Raw genomic sequence first — 21510 nt, forward strand, 5'->3', positions numbered from 1 at the left:
AATTACAGGTAATTTTTAAGTGAACTGGCCTACTGGTCTGAAACTCTGGCATAATTCTCAATAGCTCTTCAATTTACTTGCCATCATCCAGCTGGGGAAAACATAGGCCCTACACCTATATTGTTCTTTTGCCTTCCTTGAACCTCGTATTTTGGTGTCAAGTAATTTAGAATAATGTTATGCTGCCTCTGTATGCTGTCTATAGGTGGAATCACCTCATACTTTCTTTCCTTAAACACTTCCCTGTCACTTACCCAAGTAGTTTTGGCTTTGTTGTGTAAAACTGTGGCTTTGCATCCTTTTACAGTTCCCATAACTTCAAGCGCTCTCACCACCCGGGTCATTTATACTACTATCTTGGCCTTTATGTAACTGTTTGGCAATGATCATGTAAGTATTCCAGTATTTCAACAGCACATGAGATTTCCTTTGTATTATTTAAAGATGAAATGTTATCTGATTTTCAAGGGTTTTACCAACATGCATTCCAATGGCCTTACTGAATTTCCTTGTATTAGGCAAGGTAATGTAAGGTGCAAGTCCCTCAAGTCATCTTTACTCAGTTCTGTAGCCATTTGCCCTAATTAGGAATCACAGCTCTTTTTAGCTATATTTTCTTCTGTCTGCTACTCAGCTGCTGTACCCGCCCAGAAAAGCTGTCATCCATGGAAAGACCAAGAAGCCAGAGCTGGCTGCTTAAGTTTTTCTGTCCAAGTATTAATTCTCCCCATTTGCACTGTAGAAATGAAGCTGGCTGCCAGTGGCTCCTTCAGTCAGCATAAGCCTAAGCTTTCCTGGAGAAACTCCGTTACAGACTCTTGCTATTATCCAGATCACCCAACTCAGTGCATCAAGTGTTTTGATTTGGTTTTGTCATTGTGTTCTTCTAAGACTAGCCAGAGGATATGTTGATAGTATCTTAAAGAAAGCATTTACCCAGGCCAAAGACTATACTTAATCTGCCTGGATCTTTCTGAGGGACAAACGAGGAGTTTAGGAGCCAACAAGTTTCTTTCCTTTGGCTAAAAATGTAGAAGAAAATTCCAAGATGTAATCACTTCCTGTCAGATACTTAAATGTCTGCGTCTGGGTTTTGCAGTGTAGTATTGATCACACAAGCGCTCAAGTGTGGTTTGTTTCTACGTGTACAAACGGGAAGAGGCCAATCAAGATCTTTCCATGTTTGGGCTGCAGTTTAAAACAATATAATTTATCCAAACGTGTTTCCACATTGATAAACTAAAAAGTTAGGTTATTTATTTAAGGAGTGGCAAGGGAAAAAAGAAGAGTTATCTTTTGAAATAATTTTGCTCCTTTAGTAACATATATAATATGACCACATCTTTTGGCACGATTGGGTACTGTACAGTTAACTACATTATCTTGTTAGGACAGTTTTATTCTCTCATATGACAATGACTTGCAATATGTAGTCACTGCCTTCTGGGGAAAGGAAAAAAACCCAGCAATTACCGTGCAGTACTCGAATCTGCCTGCCAACAGCAGAACAGTGATTTGTGAGACACATCAAGAGCTTCTGGCAAGATCAATCTAGTGAGATCCCTCTGATAGAGGAATAATGAGTTGACAAAGACCAATGTTCAGTTGGGCCCAAGCCCAATAAGATTACTGTACAGCATCATCAATATTGTCTGTGTTTGGAGCTGACACAATCAGAATGGAATCAATTGTATTTTCCACAGCACTGTCACACATGATTTTTAACTTTGGCTCACAGCAGTGCAGAGAAGCTTGCAGATGTTGGCAGATTTTTCCTAACTTACGGGATGTCATTATTAAGCAGGAACCGCGCACTACAGTAATTTGTGGTTCTGCATGTTCCGTCATATGGTCTCTGTGTTGAGGAGGGAGGAAAAGATGCAGTAGCCGGAGGGATTTGTCTGTTATCACCCTCATTTTACTGTGATTGTTGAAAATACCATGTGACCCTAAAGGTGCAGATTGTTTTTCAGGGAAGGATTAATTTGGGCTGTGTATCAAAGCGATTTTACCCAAGCATGGGCAAATGTCGCTATTTTAAAAAAAGACAACAATGAAAACATTTTGATTCTCTGATAAAAGATTTAGAATACAGATGACCCCATCTGTGAATAATAGATGCTATCCAAGGAGTCACAATCTATATTAATAAAAATATTTTTGAAGCAATTTCTTCAGTCTTGCAACTACCAGAGTTAAACATTCTGTCACAGAAAGCTGTCACCTGTACATGCTGTGTAATCCGCTTACATGCCTGCACAGTTTTGCATATAATATAGCTTAGCGTACTTCATCGTAAATAACTAATAACACATTAGTTTTTGAACTAATAGAAATTAGACTGTTGATTATGAACAAATATTTTATTAGTTATTTACGATATACCAAATTTCTATCTAATATTTTTGAAAAAGGAAGAGGCAACTAAAATGTCACGTTTCTTCTGTAAATATGTAGGTCTCTTTGGATGCTAAAATCTTCCTTTTTTTCCTTTGTTCATACCATTTTCCTATGGTTTTTTTTCTGGGCAATGTGTATGGTTCTTTTTGAGAATTGGATTTTAATTTTCATTAAAAGTAAACCTGAAAGCCCTGAAGACAGAAGTCACCTTTTGATTCGTAAAATACAATAACGCAGACATCAGAAGGAAAATTTTCGTATAATTCTGCATAGCAGAATTTATTGGTATTCACATAAAGTTGTTCTGATACACTTTGGTATGTTTGTCTAGTAAGAAATTCTACTTCCGACAGAAGAGTGGATTAGTGTTAAGGACCGTTGTATTTGTTTTTACTGTAGCCAACAGCTTGAGTTTGAAAAGCGGAGATTAATGATTTCATATTACACTTATTAGAAGCTAAAGGACAGCAAACTATTTCAGAGATATCACTCAAGAGCAATCAAACAATAGTAAGCTTTAACCACTGTCAGTATGGGGAGTACTTGAACCAGTATACTGAAAATGAACTTTGGGGCACCCATGGTGCCAAATAACCTTTTAAACCTCTGTTTCACTTGTATCTGTCTAGTTTGATGATGTTCCTACTTATTGTATCAGACTCACATTTTTAGTGGTATTGCATCTGCAGGTAATACTGTTTTCCATGAATATAAGGGAACACCCTGCTGGGAAAATGCCAGATAAACATCTAGTGTCTCCAGCAAAATGGGAAACTTCCCACCCAAAACAATTACAAAATTGGGTTAACATGCATCTGCGCTTAGCAGTATGGTGTAACTTTTAATGTAAACACCTGATTATCTGAACCATCAGTCATTCACTGGGATATGCCTGAAGGAAGAGAGAAGCAGTTGGCAATAAACAACTGTATCTCTTCCCTTTCTTACTTCCCACATAATTTTTTTCTGACTTCCATTACCCTCTTTTTAAAAGGTTGAACTGAAAGATTGTTTACAGGATCAGGCACTTTAAAGATTAATTTAAGGTTGTATTTTCTGAAAAGTGTAACATAATGCACAATCTACTCAGGATTTTTAAATACGGGAGACCTTCAAAATTGTTTTTATTACCTCTAACGCAGATTTTTAATTAAAGATAAAACTGAAAGATCAGCTTATTTTAAAAGAACATGGCTAAATGGAAACATATTTAAACAATATATAAAAATATATAAAATATGTAGCACAAACATTATTTAAAACTGTTTGCTTTTATCAGCTGAACATTACAAAAGTTGTTAATGCATGAGAAACAGCTAGGCAAACTCACTAGAAACCAGGATTAAACTACCTTATTTCCCATCACACCAAATTTTTCCTATGGGCCAGATCTTCACATTTTTATTGGTTAATAAAAGTTTAATGCTACAGAAATGATCTCTTTTGGCAAAAAAAAAAAAAAAGTCAAACCAGAGTTTGCACAACTTTATATTGTATGGTGCAACTTCGCAATCATAGCAGTAACATATTTGGGGTACTTAACTTCTCATAGATATCAGTCCTTTTCCCAACATCTCTAAATGAAGTTTTGTCACTCGCTGAAGCTTCCTAACGCACAAGACACCACAATTATTTCACTGAACATGGAGGTTATGCAAACTTTCACCAGATCTGAAGGAATTAAAGACTTCATTAAGACCTTATCTGGCTGAAACACAAGCCAAACAAGCAAACAGGGAAGCGACAGAACTGTTATCTGCCTGTTGGGAAACAGGCACAGATGCCTCCAGAGTGAGGTGAGGTTTGTTTGTTTGTTTGTTCGTGTCTGGGATTTTGCTGCTTTTTAGCCTTTTTTTTTTTTTTTTTCCTTCTGTATCTTGTGACCATTCATTTTAGTCTGTGCCACACGCTTAGCATTCACCTCCTGCCTAGGTTATTAAAAATGGCACATGCCCCTGTGTTACATCTGAAGACTACTTCAGATAAGACACAGTTTAGCAAGTATTTAAGCAGCACACCTAATTTGGATGACCTCTGCTCATGCTGGAGGAAGTTAGATATGTTGACATCACCTGCTGAATTGGGGTCTAATTCCAGTGTTAAATAACAATAATTTATTAATTTTATTTTCCTCTGGACTGCACGTGGCCCCGAATAATAACATTTATGAATAGTGATTCTATGCTACAAATACCTCTTTTCTATTGTGAGATAATGCTGTAATTAATGAGTGTCTTTTCTATCATTGCCTGGACTTTAAACAATAAACAAAAATTTAAAATCCAACATATATAAATTAGGCCACGCTTTGGAGGGGTTTTTTTTGAGAATTCAACAGTTCTTGTTTGCTCCTTTTTTTTTCATAGGCTACTGTAACATAACACAAAATATTTTGATTGGGTGTGTAGAATGTCTTTTCATACTGTTATGGCATATATATCCTTTATTTCCCTTTGCTGTTCATCAGTCTGCCCTCACCCCCCACCCCTTGTTTTTTTTAATGTGACACCTCTGAGCTGGTACCCATAGCAACACCCACTAGTAGGGGTGAGCCTATGAAGCGGCTGCAGCTACCCCTCAGCTCAGTTCTGACAATGCCAGTCATTAATCGAGCAGTATCTGCCTACCCAGATCTCTACAGTTCCTCTTCTTGTCTTCCCTTCATCCAGCCGTAGCTGCTCTGTCCACACAGATCCAAAAGATTACTGTTAATGATTTTCCATTTGTTTAAAAGAGCTCAGGCTGGCAGCTTTGTCTAATCTGCTCTCAATGGCACTGCCACATTAAATTATAGAGCAATCACGGGGTGAAGCAGTTTCCTGAATTTCAAAATTCAGCTCAGATGTTCTGAGTTTGTCCAGCATCTTCATTTTAATTATACAATAAAATAATAGGAAAATAAAATTAAAAATACAATACGATTGTATTTTTTACAATTATAATTTACAAGCAATAATACAAAACAAATACAATTTGTTGGTTCTCTATTTTATTTACAAAGATAGATCACAAAAATGTCCCCAAAACACTTACAATGAGATTACTTCTTTCAGTCAAGCATTGTATTTTCATTTTTTTTACTAATGAATGATATTCTTTAGTTTAATATTTTGACTGCTTCAATTCAGACAGGTCTAAGCCTGATGTAGAAGGGAGCTCGGCTGCCATTCCAGCAGAGGTCTTGCGTTGCCCAACTGCACAGAAGATAAATTTCTTTCTAAGATTAATCCACGACTGAGGTTTTCAAACTAGGCTAAAGGGGTTGTGGACACAAATCCCACTGAAATATAATGGGAATTCTCTCCCTAACTCCCTTAGGTGTTTCTGAAATTACTGCTTCAATTTTTAGAGTCAAATCCAGGATGGAGGAATTGTGGTTTTCTTTCTGTAGGTTACAACTCATGCATTTAAATTCCATCAAGTTAAGCCTTTGACATTTGTCTACTGACACTTACTTCATGTAAATAAAAAGGCGTTAGTGCAATTAACGTGAAGTTTTTAGATAGTTTACTACCTTTTTGGTGTATATCATAATCTGTATATGATGCAAATGTTTAGTATAAATCAATCAATTTTGCGTTATTACGGATCAATTTCATCCGTTTCCAAGGGATCACAAGTAGGGTTTTTTTTGTCACTATGAAATTTGATGAGGCCTTTCTGTTAAAGTGTGTGTTTGTGGTCATAGCTGCAGCTGTATCTACTGAGACCAAAAATGCAGACATGCTGACAAGTCCTCAGAATGGCCGAGGGATTTAAACCCATACGCAGCCTACCAAGTATTTTAAATAATCAGATAAATACCTTCCTAAAATATGTCTTTCATAGGGACTCTGTTTGTCCCCCAAAGAGCTACTCATTTTGGGGAATGCAGTACCTAAGCCTCTGTCAAATTTTTCGATTCGGACTTGCAAGAAAATTTGTGTCCCTTTACTGACCTGTTCTTTCAGAATGTGCAAAATATTCCAGCGTATCTTTTTATCAACAAAAGCTTACAAAAGATTTCCTTCAGGTGATATTGCCAGACAAATATGAAGACCAACTTTTTCAAATTAAAGATAAGTTGCTATCTTGACAATTTAGAGGTAGCTTCAAGTCACATTGGGGGAAAACTCTTTGACTTGATGATTTGGCTGGTATAATTAGACAAATGTCTAAGAAGTAAGCGATAAAAATGAAAGTGATAGTGGGTTTATCTCATCAACCAGTTTCTTGGGGGATTAACTTGCTGGAACAGGAGAAAGCTAGAATTTTTTCTGTATTTAATCATGAAATATCAGACACTGGAATCAAAAATTCCAAGTTTCACTTTATTCTAAAATGAAGAACAAAGTTGAGTATGCCAAGTAAGTTAAAAATCTATCTGAGTCAAGGTTAGTGTTAACATATGTTCAGTGTTTCAGGAGTGATATTGGTTAAAGGCAGATTTATCACTGACATTAGGGGAAACAGTATTACAGCAATGTAAATACAATCTTCTATACTGCAAAAAAAATCTCTGTGTTCTATAAAAGTGCTCCACTCTTCTGTATGCTTTGGGGACCTGTAACTGGAGAAAACGTTCTGAATTTCTGATTATGAAAATAGCATCATTTAACACAAAGCAGATCCTTATGCCTGATTTTATTTTTTATTTTTAAGTAGGAAAAGATAAATTTCAGCCTTACTCAATAATTTATTAGCTAATTTTTTACCATTACTTGTAATATAGGTCTAGCATATGTATGCTCCATTAAACATCTGCTAAATATAAACTTTTTGATTGTTTAAATGTGCAACCTGAATTGTACGTTCAGACTTCAACACCCTAGAAAGTAAAGAGCCACATTTGGAACTCACATGTCCACGTGCATCTTCAACTGACTGCACATCAGATATTGCTCAATTTAGGGTACAGTTGGGACCATACAGCTTTAAATCAATCTTAAAACTATCAGAAATTTGGGAAGGAATTTTCACACTTCACATATCTGAAGCTATAAGCAAGATGTCTTATCGTGGTCAACCCAGCAATTATGCAATATAGCTTTTTGGCGTGTTATCTCGGAGGTATTAGCTGAGAGATAAGATTTGTCCTGGGAAAGGAGCTGGCATCTCTTTCTAGATATGGAGAAGATCTAAGGCTGATATGGGACTTGCGTTAAAATATTTTTAGCATAATTATGTAGGGTCACTTATGTGTCTGAAGGGTCAAAAAAGCTGAGTTTTGTTTCCGAAATACTGACTAGAACTCCCTTGCAACAATCCCCAGCAAGTATCATAAAGGCAAATTCTGCTAATTAGTTCTATAAATATGGCAGATAAATAATAAATAATACTTCTTATTTAAACGTTGTTTCTCAGTAGCTGCGTCAACTGAGAAAAACATTTTCCTTTCATATGGTTTTCATCTTAAAGGCAGAGAATCAATTTTTTAAAAGTTTTTTCTTAATGAAATTGAATTGGACATCCCTCATAAATCTTGAAACTTTAGTGGACATTACTCACTTCACCCAAAAGCATGGAAGGATGTTTTAAAGAGTTTCCCAGTCATTAAAATGAAAGCAATCTCAATATTACTTCCCTAGCAGCCCGACCTTTACTCATGGTGAGCTGTGCCTTCATCTGTAATAGGTCCTATTGATTTCAGGGAAACTATCTGATTCCTAGAACATTGTCGAACAAAAGCCAGAGTGGTGAAGTCTGTCCCACAATATCTCTTTCAACATATTTTCATAAACATGTTATAGAATCTGATCCTTAACAGCTTTAATATATATGTATCCAGTAAAATCAGTGCTGTTAGACCCATTTACAGCCATGAAAAATCTTTGATGGAAGCGCCATAACTAGAGATTTAAAATGTCTGTTTAACATCTTCAGATTTTCTAGTTGGACAAAAAGCATTTTGGACCAGATAAACAGAATAATTTATTTTACTCTTTTTGTTCATGTTGAATTACTCCCCTGTGAAAGGACTGCTCAGATGGGTAGTGAGGAAGCCCAGAGCCTTAGAGAGTACTGGAACTTGCATAAACCACGTCGTGCTGCATCATGCAGTGTATTACAGATGATTCTTGTGGTAGTTTACTGATTGTTTAAGGCACAGCACCGTAAATTATGTTCAAGAGCAACTTCAGAAGCAAAGGAGACTCCCTGTAAAATAATAATCTCTTTATATTAGGTGGAAATTAATTAGTTCCAAATTCTGATCAAATTAGGAGATTACATCCACATGAATACAAATTAATTTATCATAATGAATGTTAATAGAATTAAGTATTACTAGACATTGTTGCACTAGGTGAAATATTTCATAATGGTCCCTTTCTAGATTATGTGCATATTTCAGAAATATAAAACACTAAGTTATGCTAAATGTGTTTTATGGCGGAGGTACATTAAAGAGCCAGGACATGAAATCTGGAGTCCAGTTAATGGGACAAACTAACTTTTGCCCTATTGAAAGCTGGCCTGATACACTCTCTTGTGCATTCAAAACCTGTTTATTTTTTTTCTAGAAGAGTCACAGGACATCCAAATACAGCCTAAAATACTGAAGAGTAGACATCATCTTTGCTTTCTTCCTACATTCTGACTTACAGCCCCCACAATGCTTGATGCTAAATCATGATATAATGACTACTGAATTACTTAGGCCTTTTCCAATTTCCACAGAAAATGGACTTTAATTCAAAACTATGCCTGGTTAATTAAACTTTCCATTATCTAATTTGATCTAATTATTTCTATAAATTGAGATGTAACCAGAGTTATATCCTAAGGTAGAATTGGGGTATGGTTACACATTTTTACTTAGATGGAGGGAACTGACAAAAACTGCGTCGTTCTCTCCTATTAACCCTAACTTTGCTGGCCACTCGAATCAACACAAGTCTGCAAACTAAATGGTGAACAAAGAACTGTATTTTCAAAATGTCAATCAGGGTGGGGTTTTTAAAATCTTTTTAGCAAGACTGATTTTCCCATAGGCACCTGAAGCATAATGGTTTCCTTTGCAACTGTCATGAACAGTTACAGTACAGGAAAAACATTTTACATAGTCCACATGTCTTACTGACAGTCCAGTATGTGTTTGGTCTCTTTTTCATTTCTGTTTAATAATGTCACTAAACTATAACTTAAATTCATTTTTTCTCTAAAGAACTCCTCTTTTTTAGAAGATCTGCTCTTCTAAATCATATATAATATGATCTGAACCATTTACAACATGATCACATTCTGAAAAAATTGAAAACTTGCTAAGTTATTGTATTTTGCCATATCAAAAAACAAAGCCTGGATCTATTTGTTCATGCTACCAACATTTGTTACCTCTGAAAATACCTGTCACTCCTTTTTTGGCTAGTTTCCTTAAGCTGTTGCTGATCTCCTTGAGAGAACTATCACTGTTGCTTACCAAAAACTTGCCGCATCCAGCCAGCCAGTGTACACATGTACAATTCTTTGTATATACCATAAAATACTCTCTTTCTGAACTCTTTGCTGACAGAGAAGTAGAGCGCAGATGCTTGTACATCATGCTTTGCAAACAAACAAGACAATCTGACAAAGTATTTAAGGCTTCTGGCTGCACTGTCTGAGTTGGTTTAGAGGTTAAAAAAAATCAATTCCTTGTTATGTTTCAAAAATAAGTAATTAATTCTGGGAAATCTGTTAGAACTAGAATAGTATGCCTGGAAAGTAAGGGTAGAAGCCAGTCTGCTGACTGGAAATGCCTACTTGAGGCATCTCCTCACTGACAATGTAGATGCCCATTTTCAGAACAGTAGGCAATCCAGACCACCTAACATACCTGCCAAAGACAATGAAGAGAAAAAGAAGTTTCTGAAAAGTTGAAACCTGCCTTAATTTAGTTACTTTCCTGTCTGCATGCATGGGAAAGGTAAGGACATCACGGGAAAATCTAGTCCACATAGGTTAGGTGTTTAGTTCTCTATTACATCATTTCAATATGAAAAGTAGGAAATTTTAGGCATTTCCATATTTCTATGTCGCAATCTGCATTGTTTTTTCTTGAATGCATGCCCAGGTACTAATTAATTAGTAACCCCGTGACCTACTGCTGAAAGGAGAGCCCCAGCTGCCAAACCATTAGCTCCCCTGAGTGGCTGCCCTCTCTACTCCTGATGGAAGACTACATTTTCTACTCTTTTTTATGCCAGTCAGTCGTGCATGACACAGGGCCCAGAAGGTAGCCTGACCCTTTGCTTGTGCTTAAGGGTAAGCTGGGAAAAGGCAGAACGGTATTTCCAGATAAAGGTCTCGGGAAGCGTGTACAGGCTCTGCATTACAACGTTATTGGATAAAATGAGGAAACAAAAATCAATTCAGAAGTGGAGATCAGAACTTTAATTCTTTTCCTACCTATTGCCAAAATTACTAAACCAACAGTTATGCTTCCCTTGGCTAGTCGTCTCTAGCCCATGAGTCAAGTAGATCAAGGCATAACCTTTCTAAATAGCTCAGTAAAAGATCATGAATAGAGCTCTTCACTATAAACTCCCATCAAAAAAAATCAGTTTTGTTGAAGAGACATGATACACTCCTCCTTTAACTTATTGATTATTGATCAATTGTTGATTTCTTTCAATAAAGAAGCATTCAGAAGCTTTAGGAAACTTCAGACACTTAACTGAGAGGAAAGCTTTTCAGGAGATGTAAATCCTTGCTAGCTTTAGTGAAACTAGATCTGATGTGCAATAAAAATGATAATCAGTATTGGAAGTTTTTCCAATAAAGGCATCTGGAAACAAAAAACAAACCATTCAAAATATATTCAGATTAAACACATCTGTATTTGTAATGTGCCTCAGTGTCATTCACAACTGTGGATCTTAAACCATTCTTTTAGAGTAATTTTCCATGGGAAAGGTATGTAGTGTATATAAAGCTAAGTAGTTAATTGATACCATCCTATTTTTATGTACATAATTGTCACTTTTTAAATCTATGATCCATCTCTCATCAAATTTTTAAAACTAAGATCCATACATCGCCCAAAAGAAAATCAGAGTAAGTTTTTCTTTCCCTTACTGAGAAAAAGATCTGTTCTGATTTCTTACCAACGAATTGTAGAACAGCCCAGGCTGGAAGGGACCATGAAGAATCACCTGGTCCAACATTTATGAAGAATTTTTATGAAGAACCTTTTTTGAAGAAACTCAGAGTAAAAGCCCTCATTTATGGCTCCTATATGCATATGCCTGATCCCCCAGGTTAACTGACACTCTGAATACTTATGCCGACATAAAGTCCAAATGGTAAGGTGTGGTCTTAGCAAGACTGTGAGCTGATACTTAACCACATAATTTCAGACAGCAGAGGGGTTTTTTAATTTGCTGATCCCCACACTACTTTCTTGGAATACTTTATCACTTTTGTTTCATTACAGCCAATAATAAAATTTTTTTTTTTAAACTAATTATCTGTTTTTCTAAGAACATTTCATTACAATACCATAGTATCATAGAGTGGAAATGTAAAGTTCATTTGCTTTTACTAGTTTACTTTTGTGTCTCTTGAAATGCAACGTCCAACTCCATAAGGGGCTCAGCATTTCTTGTGAGGTGTTTAGCACATTTTAGGTACTCTGGTGGCTTAGTTTATAACAATTCTTTTTGCTAACAGGAAGAGTCTTTGTGCAATAATTTGCAAAACATAGACTCATCCATTAGGAGTAGTTTAGTAAATAACAAATATGAAACATTAATCCATTTTCATAGATTATTTAATTTTCAATTATAATGTCCTGCTCTGATATGATGGGGTTTTGCAGGGAGACAGGGCAAACAAGTGTCTGAGAGAGTTAAAAGCTGGAAAATAGTCTATAATATGAATTTTCTCCATTAAAAAAAAAATAAAATGCAATTTGATGTGGCAATGGCAGCTACAACATAAGCTACCTGACCTTGCCCTTGAAATGACCCCAACCTTGACCTGCAGGGACACTCTCCCTAGGGATGAGAGGTATGTTATTACATGTTATTTCATTACAAGGCCCCTGCTGAGCAGCAACTGCCAAATGGACTCAATTAAGTGTTTCGTGTGATGTGGATTACTGTCTACTGGGGCGAGTTGATACTAGCAACCATATTTCATTCTCTTAAAGTTTGACTGGATGTGAAAAGCATGTGCGTTACTCATTCGGTGACACTTCAGTGTATGATTTATATCTATCTAAAAAAATCATAACACGCAGACCTTAGCTGTGCACTGCAGCCTTTTCTCACTCCTTGTCCTTCAGCAACGAAACCCTGTTATCACACCCAAGGATTATCTCGCCAGACCTGGCCTTCGTAAAAGTAAGCTTCCAAAAAGAAAAATTACATCAGAGAGTTGTTGCATTCTGATGATCAAACTGTTGTTTAACATTGAGAATAAAGTTTAAAAAATGCCACAGACTCAACTCTGTACGCTCTCTGAACTTTATCTCAGAAAAGTTGTATCAGCGATAAAATACTGAACACTCATGAGGCTGGGTTAATTTATTGCTTCTTTAAAATCAGTCTTCTACACTAAAACAACAACCGTGTAGGATTGTTGGTAAAAATGGAGAATAGTGTCTCTCTCTCTAGGGATATAATATATCTACAAATAAAGAAAAACCACTGTTTTCTGTATATAATAAATTTCTAGAAGTTGTCTTCTGGAGTGTCTTTTGAAACTTGTGGGAAAATATCTCATTGGCTGGAATGTACTTTGGATCAAACAGCCAAAAGAACATTGAGGAAATTAAGAAGCCATTGCATGCAGAAAGAATACATTTTATAGGACCTCCAATTAACAACTTTTATCTTGGCGTTTTTTTAAATATCTCTGCATAAAATGCATTTTTTCATAATTTATACATAGGCAAAGTAAGAAAATCACTTCAGAATCTTGATTTTTCCATTCTACTTCTTTCCATTTTACTTTTCACCAATGAAATTTGGAGCATAAGTAATTTGCATGAAGGCAGCTGGAAAAAAGCTAGCGCCATGGAATTCAGCAGAGGTTTTGTCATTTTTTCTACAACAGCCTCCACTTCTTTCTTTGATCACTGTGAAATGGGAAAAACTAGACAGCATTCCTTTGGTCCTGAAGGTAAAAACAGGAAACACTTTGTAGAGGAAATAAATATCTGTGACCTCTCTTTGCACATCATAAAGAATTAATATAGGTTTTAAACCATAAATACCTTGTAGAGCACAAATATCTTACCTTGTTACCATTGTTTCAGAGATTTTTTGCAAGTTAGTTATTACACACCACTTTGACTAGAACAAATTTCCACCTGAATGTCTTCTCAAGACTCTTGGAAAATTATTTTTTCACTTGTATTAGATGGCTATAAATACTTACAGTTGCCCTTTACTTTTTGATGCTGCAGTAACTTTTGCTCTAAGTGTAGTTCAGATTAAAAAATGCTAAAAAGAACAGAAGTTACTTCATGTTTTTGGTGTTCTCCCAGAGAGATACCCAACACAATGTTGGAACGGAAATATTTCTTCTTGAGTCTGACTAATTGTCTTTGAGCACTCACTACACAAACATAAATGCAAAATGTTACCCTTCTGCTTGACTGCCGCTGAAAAAAAATAGTTTGTTTTCTTTCTTAAAAGCACAACTGTCCCAAAAGTGAGAAAAGACCAGACTCTACCACTCTGACACCATCCTTTTCTCTACAACGGTGTGTAACGAGAAGTCCAGAAATGGCTATATTCTGGTTTCTTGCATATGTTGCACTATCTCTTATTCAAATACCTTAATTGGTGATAGGAAACTGAACCAGATGACTCTGTACTATCGTGTGGCATCACAGCAATCCAATGGTTGGACTAGGTTTACTGCAATATCTAGAAAAAATATGCAGCTTTGGGCCATCAGGTTTGATCTGATTATTGCAATTCCTGTGACATCATTCAAAGAAATGTCAACGTTCACCGTTGGAGAACAATATCTTGGCAGAGATCACAAGTGATAGTAAATACTGTGCTACTAGTATACCTTTGTCCATACTACGAAAACTGGTAGCATAATCTCATAGGATACAATCGGGCAAACCTATCAGAATAACTGCATCAAAGGAAGGTGGAGAGGAAGCTACAGAATTATATGGGAAAATTTTGCGGTTTATGTGTAACATAAGTTCTCCATTTTCAAAAATTCTAAATTAATTTATGAAATTTTAAAGGAAAAGTAATACACAGCCATTTTGTCAGAAGCAGTAACAACCGCCTTTACAAAATAACTACTGATAATTACAGTAATTCAAAGTACTGAGCCACATCCAGAACGTAAGTCGTTTATCATTATTGACCTTAGCAGAAAGAAATTTACCCAAATCAATATAAGCTCAAAATTTCCATTAGAAAAGTCAATGATTGCTTACAAATATCAGTAATTTCATATCTACCTGTATTAACAAAAAGAAAGCAGGTCTGGACGTTTCTGCCTAACGCAAAGGAATTTTTTTTCTTCACAGAAATTGTCATATAAAATAGGATTGTCACAATTGTCCTTTGATTAATGTAGGCAAAAACCATTTAGTTTTGTTCAGTTGTATCAACTTCTGAAATGGAAGTAATTTGAAAAATGTTAGTGTGTAACTAAAAATATTTTTGAAAATATTTTCATTGCTTGTTCAAATGTTTGTGACTGGAGTTAGACACGCAGCAGCTTGCCTACAACTACAGATTGACATTTTCTGTACATTGAATACGTGTGGCAAATGACTATTTTTTAAAGCTTACTTAAACTAAGCAAAAATATAAACTTGTAGCCTTCCCTGCAGAGTACTATTGTTCAGTGTTTCCACATTTCTGGACATTTGGAATAGAATTTCATTATCAGAGCATGGATTACTTTTCAAGAATTGGTAATATACCAAGTTTAGCAAGTAGTATAACTCCTATAAGACTGCTGAACCTTGCAAACCGCAGATACCTCTGAACACGAACAATATTTTTTGTTCACACTTTACATGGTACTTTACAGGGTTTTCTCTTTTTCTGTCTCTGTTCCCATGAATTTCTTATGCTCTTTTCTTTCCCTATTTCTTACTGTTTTCCCCCATTCCTCTCTTTTCTTCCCCTGTGGTTTTGCAACCTATGAAAGCTAGATCTTCCTTTTTTATCCATTTTCTTTTTAATTCCTCCTTTTAGTTACCATGTGGTAAGGTTCTGGTAGTGGGTGTGGGGGGTGCTGCAGGCGTGGCTTCTGTGGGAGGTCAGGGGCTGCCCGGTGCTGGACACAGGCAACTGCAGCCAGCTCAGCAGCAGACCTGCCACAGGCCAAAGCTGAGTCCATCAGAGGAGCCTGTGGTGCTTCTGTGAAAACATATTTTTTAAATGGCAGAAAACACCAAGGGGGAGGGAATGAGGGACCACAGAGAGAGAGGAAGAGACCAAAAGCAAGAGGGATATTTAAATAGAAAGTGAGAAGGGATCAACAGAGAGGACGTCAAAGTCAGAGACTAAAAAGTGTTCCACGGTGAAGCTGGTACACCCCTGAATGGACTGCAGCCCTTGGAGGGCCTGCCGCCACGATGCTTCTAAAAAAATAATTTAAAAAAAGGGAGTGGGGGATAGGAAGGAAGTCATGTGCAGGGGGCTGCCCAACAACCAGAAAAATCTGTTGAAGTCAACCGAGACTAAATTAGTTCATTAAAATGGTCAGTTTATAAATACAAAATGGAAAAAAAACCTGTCTCGTGTCTTTTTTTTATGTGGCGCTTTTTTTTTAAGGTTAAAGCTACCAAGACAAGAATGATTTCTGTGAAAACTAAGCAGATTTTTTATCTAGGATTAATAACTAGGAAAGGTGAAACATGTCTTGAAATAGTGGCAGAGATAAAGGAAAAAATATTAAAATCAGAGGAGGTTATTTATTGTTTCATCCACCTAACTTCTTTGGCTTTTTCTGAAACACCTCTAGCAGCTATGCCAATTGCTGTTGTCTTTATGTCTGTTGTAAAAGGAGCAAATAATTGCCTCACTTAGGCTTGCACAATTTCAATCTAATACTTTGCTAGCGTAAGGACGGATTAACCCTAGTGTGCATTCTAGATATCCGTGCTTGTAATGAAAACTACTTGAAAAACCAAATGTGCACTCAAAAGGGAAATTAGTATAACTGCTGTTAAGGGAAACAAGTGTTTACACTCTTCGCAGCTTCAGAGTAACTGTTAATTAGATAATGTATTCTGAAAGCCAGAGAGAGATATTAAGATCATCTGATTTGTCCTCCTGCATAGTATGGGACTTAGGACCTTCCTGAATTAATTACTGCATAAATTAGGATGAAATATATAGAAAAACACCTTACCATGGCTAAAACATTTACTGTGATGAGGACTCCACTTATGCACTTGACAAACAATTCTCATGGGTAACTACTGTGATTAGACATGATTTATTATAAACTAGAATTTATGTTGAAATTTGACATGTTGTCTGTTTTTATACTTCTCTACCATGTTCATGTGAGCTCATGCTGGATTTCTACTGCCCGTATAGATTTTTTTTATACATAAATAATGGTCAAGTCACACTTTAACTGTTTACTTCGATAATTAGATTGTCCTCACTGAATCTTCCTTTGTAAAGCACTTTCAAAAACCATTTAAACACTCTCATGGCCCTTCCACAGATTGGATTCTGGGCTTCAGAAGCGGCTGCAGCTTTCAGTAGCCACTGGAGCAATGTCCTGACCCAGGGAAGTGTGCTGTTACTGCTGTTCATTGTTTCATTGTGTACACTACCCTAGGTTACATTGACCTTTCTGACTATTGTAATCTGTTGGGAGTTCATTTCTTAGTAAAATGTGTTGTGTATTTTAGCAAGATTGTTATTGTTGTGAGAGATGGTTTTAATAGCAGTCATGAAGCATGTCTTTGATCTAAAAGCCAGGACAGACCTCACTGAGGCTGAAAACAGTGTTAGCTGTCTGTCGGCCATATAAAAAAATGAAAAAGCAACTAAATTTGCTTATCACAGAATCATCGAATGGTTTGGGATGGAAGGGACCTTTAAAGATCATCTAGTCCAACCCCCCTGCACTGAGCAGGGACATCTTCAACTAGGTCAAGCTGCTCAGAGCCCCATCAAATCTGACCTTGAAAGTTTCCAGGGATGTGGCATCTACAGCAAAAGTACATCTTTATTAAGTAAGATAGGGAAACAACAGAAGCCTCTCTCTTAATGTCTAAGGCATCAGGAGCTAAGCTGTACCAGCTGGGAGGCTTCACTCTAGAGCAACTGGAAGTGCAGGAGTTAGGGAAGCGATTAATTGTAATTTTGCCTACCTGAGAAAGAAATCAAAAAGCCCTAGAAAGCCCAAGAGGTAGGTATGAGACAGCACAAATGAAATATTGAGTCTCTCTTAGAAACTGTAAGTAAGGAAATAAGTTATTGCTGCTTCTTACAGTGTTCAGAGGAACTTTGCAGATATTTCTGTATATGGAAGGACTGTAATAGGTACCTGAACTGGATGACTTTTACTTCCTAAATAAGTCAGCAAGTTGTTATGTGTTAGGCAATTATATAAGCTACAGGACAACACGGTTGTTTCTAATAGGGAAGACAGAAATTCTAACGATCTCTGAGCCTTGTACTGTAATGCGGTACAAATACGCAGTTCGTCATCTTGCACAGTTGAAGATGGCAAGTCAAATGAAATAATTGAGCAAGAATCTGGTCAGTGATGGGTCTGGAGTGAGAAACTTGTGTCCTTTCTCTTTCTACAGTACTTTACTAATTAGGCTTTGCTGCCTTTCAGTAAGAGCGAGTATTACTAGCTGAAATGAGAACAGGACAAAAGGAAATGTTAATTTTGGGTTTTATCAGAATAATGACACATCCTGTGCTTGCAAAGCATAATGAAACAGGCAAGTTTAGAGGAATATCCTGATGTTCTTTGGGTTAAGTCATGAGAATCTGAACCTGATCACTAATTCCTAGATCCAAAAATTCCCCTTAATTGGCTGTGCAAATGTAAAGTGACTATGTCCAAATGTGGAAAGATGAAATTCTAAGCTTGGCTTTCTTGTCACAAAGTGCCTTATTTACTGAGCTCTGAACTTGTAATTAGTATTGTGACTTACTCTTTTAAGGAATGTTCAGCTTGATTTACTGAAACATTTTTGTGTTTTCACATTTTTGTAGGGCAAAGTTATACAACTATGTATTTTTTATTTTTATTTAGAAAAATTGTAGCTTGGTTGCACAAAAATCAATATTTATTATACTTCCATTCACTGTGATACATTTTTTTTAATTTCCGCTGCTAACTGCAAAGAAAACTGTATAGAAGTGTGAACTGCCCCCCCCTTAATTAGTGTTGAGGGTTTTTTCTCAGTGTATTTGGTAGCACCTGCTGATTTGGTGGTCATGATACACCACATTACAAACTGTGTCTAGTTTTCTAAACACTGATTATATTCTCTTTGTGAAAGTTGAAACATCTAACTAAAACATTTGCTAGCTGTTTTTCAGAGAAGACAGGACTTGTTATTTTTGTGTTAACTCTTGGATTACTGTGGAAAATGGAGGCTGAGAAACCCACTGCTTTCAATTCTCACTTGATATTTGTTGCCACCTTGCAAAAAGTTTTGCCTCATAGCAGAAGGGTCTACACGTTACCTTGGAGAAGACTGGGTCAAGACTAAAATCTAGATTTCCTGATACTTAAAGATTTAATGAACTGCTTAGGTGTGTGTCCCTCAGTCATGTGTTTGACTATATAATATTAAGTTCATCGACATAAATCAGTGCTGGTAATATGATTACAGTTATCAGTGTAAGGCATCGTTGTAAGGCACTGCAAAGGTGTAGTAAATAATGATTGCATTTTCCCAGAATTATATTTATAAGGGATTAAATAAGGCCAGTTAAATCTGTCTATTCTTTTGTCAGCAGATACTGTTCCATGTTTTCACGTTCAATTTCAGTGAGCATATTAATTCAGATTTGATCTTTTCAATAAATGAAATAAGGGAACTCTACTACTTCCCTCTTCATGAGAACCAGACATGAAGAGGTTGAAGTAAACATTAAGCTTGGTTATGAAGTTGCCTACAGAATGCTTATTAATGTCTTTCTAATTTAATATTAACAGTATTACTGTATTAATGGCTTATTTTTGTGTAGCTTGGGAGATAGGAGCTATGAGTTTCTTAGTATTGTTTCCATCAGGATAGAAGTTGGGTAACGATCAGCCATTATGGCCACTCATGGCATTGAAACTGAGGAGTAACGTGTAAGGGGAAGAAAAGTGGAGGAAGGGGAAGAAAAGTGGAGGAAGGGGAAGAAAAGTGGAGAAATGAAAGGCCCTGAGACATGTGTAGGAAAGCATGATCCAGAGGAAAAGAGCAGAAGGGAATTGAGACTAATTAAAGTTGCAGTGTGAAAGGGGATATAAGGATAAAGTCAGAAAGTGCAATGTGTGACGGGTATAGGAAACTGATGGCAAGGGCTAGCAAAACAGAGAGTGCATAAATAAAAGCATGGGTGAGAGGAAGCTGTGGAAAACTGCTGGATAGAGGCATATCCACAAGAAAGGAGAAGTAGGCAAAAGTTATATTGCTTACACTAGAAAATACAAAAGAGATAGTGGAGCCATTGTCCAAGGGGTAATGGACAAATATCTAGTTGACTAAATATTGTGCATGTTACCTAAAACGTCAATCTTCTGAGAATTTTTAAAGCATATATGTGTAGCAGAGATCTACCTAATACCATTACATTGCTTTTACAAAATTCTCTGGTTCTCAAAATGTTGGAAATTTAGTTGTAATTTCTGAAAACCTGGGGTTAGAGGTGTGATTATTTATCAGTGTATGGAAGATTAAAGGAAAACTAGCAGTATCAGCATGGACACTATTTTCTTTACAACCCAATTAAGAAGAAGAATAGGATCTGGCTGGTGGAAGGCATTTCTTCAGGGAATGGAAGAATGAGCATTCTTTCAAGGTGCCGTTGATCTCATTTATCAAAGGATCACCAAAATGTGTCATTTAGGAACAGCAAAGGTCAGTTCTGAAGCAGTTACTCTCTCAGTCTCTTCTTTTTTTTTTCTTTTTTTTTAAATGTGCTTTTTCTTTCAATTATTTCGTAATTGCATACTTGCGAACAGTGAAGAAAAATTGGTGTCGATAAATGCCAGCTGGAGAGGCGCTTCCTTTTGCTTAATAAAACAGTTGAGAACTCGTATAGGTAATGACACCAGCACTGAACATTTTAATTCTACACCCTGACCCTTAGCAAATTCTTTCTGTGGACAGCGTATTTTCCACCAAAGTGGAAAAAGTTGCAACGTATTGGCAACTGCTGAACTGAGAGCGATACACTCAATACTGTGATATGAGCTTTTCAATTTTTGCTTCTTAAAAAATAGCCTGATGAAGTTTAAATTATAACACGGTTTATTCCAGCAGCTGGAGATTGCAGAATACTCATCTAAAATGACACAAATATGATAGATAACCTCCTCCTACAAAACACTGTTGCCCTTTTTGCTCAGGAAGAGGCGGCAGTGGTAGCAACACAACTTAGCAACAAATCACACCATATGTATTTAATACAAATATATATATTAAAATCTGTCATGTAAAAAATAGGCTACTATCTGTTCTTCTGTTACTTGTAAGTTTTCTTAAGACTTTGTCGAAGAACTTTCTCTTCATGAGTCCTTGGTTTTTGTGGAATTTTTCTCCACTCCAAGGGAGCACTATGAATTTCAAGGAATGAGTGTTGTTATTCTGATATATTTTCTAATAAAACTCCATGTTTTATAAAAGTTGAGTCTACTGAGAATTAAACTCAAAGATCATTGTGAAATTGTCAAAATGGCTGAAGCAGAAACATTTTGGTTTTTGTAGAAGGTCACCTATACAGCTCTCCTGCAAGCTGAAAAAGACAACCCAGTCAACCAATGAAAAAACGTTCCCTGCACAGCCACCCCAAAGGCAGGAGTCTGTTGCCTAGCAATTCTGACAGATGATTTACACTTTGCTGGGTGTCACACATACCACAAGGTCCAATAAAAAACCTCAGGACAGTACATTTTCTAATGTCAGAAGTGGTATATTTTCCAGGCACACTATATCGTTGCTTGGAAGCGCTCATATTT

This window comes from Phalacrocorax carbo, chromosome 9 (genome assembly GCF_963921805.1).
Source record: "Phalacrocorax carbo chromosome 9, bPhaCar2.1, whole genome shotgun sequence".
Lineage (NCBI taxonomy): Eukaryota > Metazoa > Chordata > Aves > Suliformes > Phalacrocoracidae > Phalacrocorax > Phalacrocorax carbo.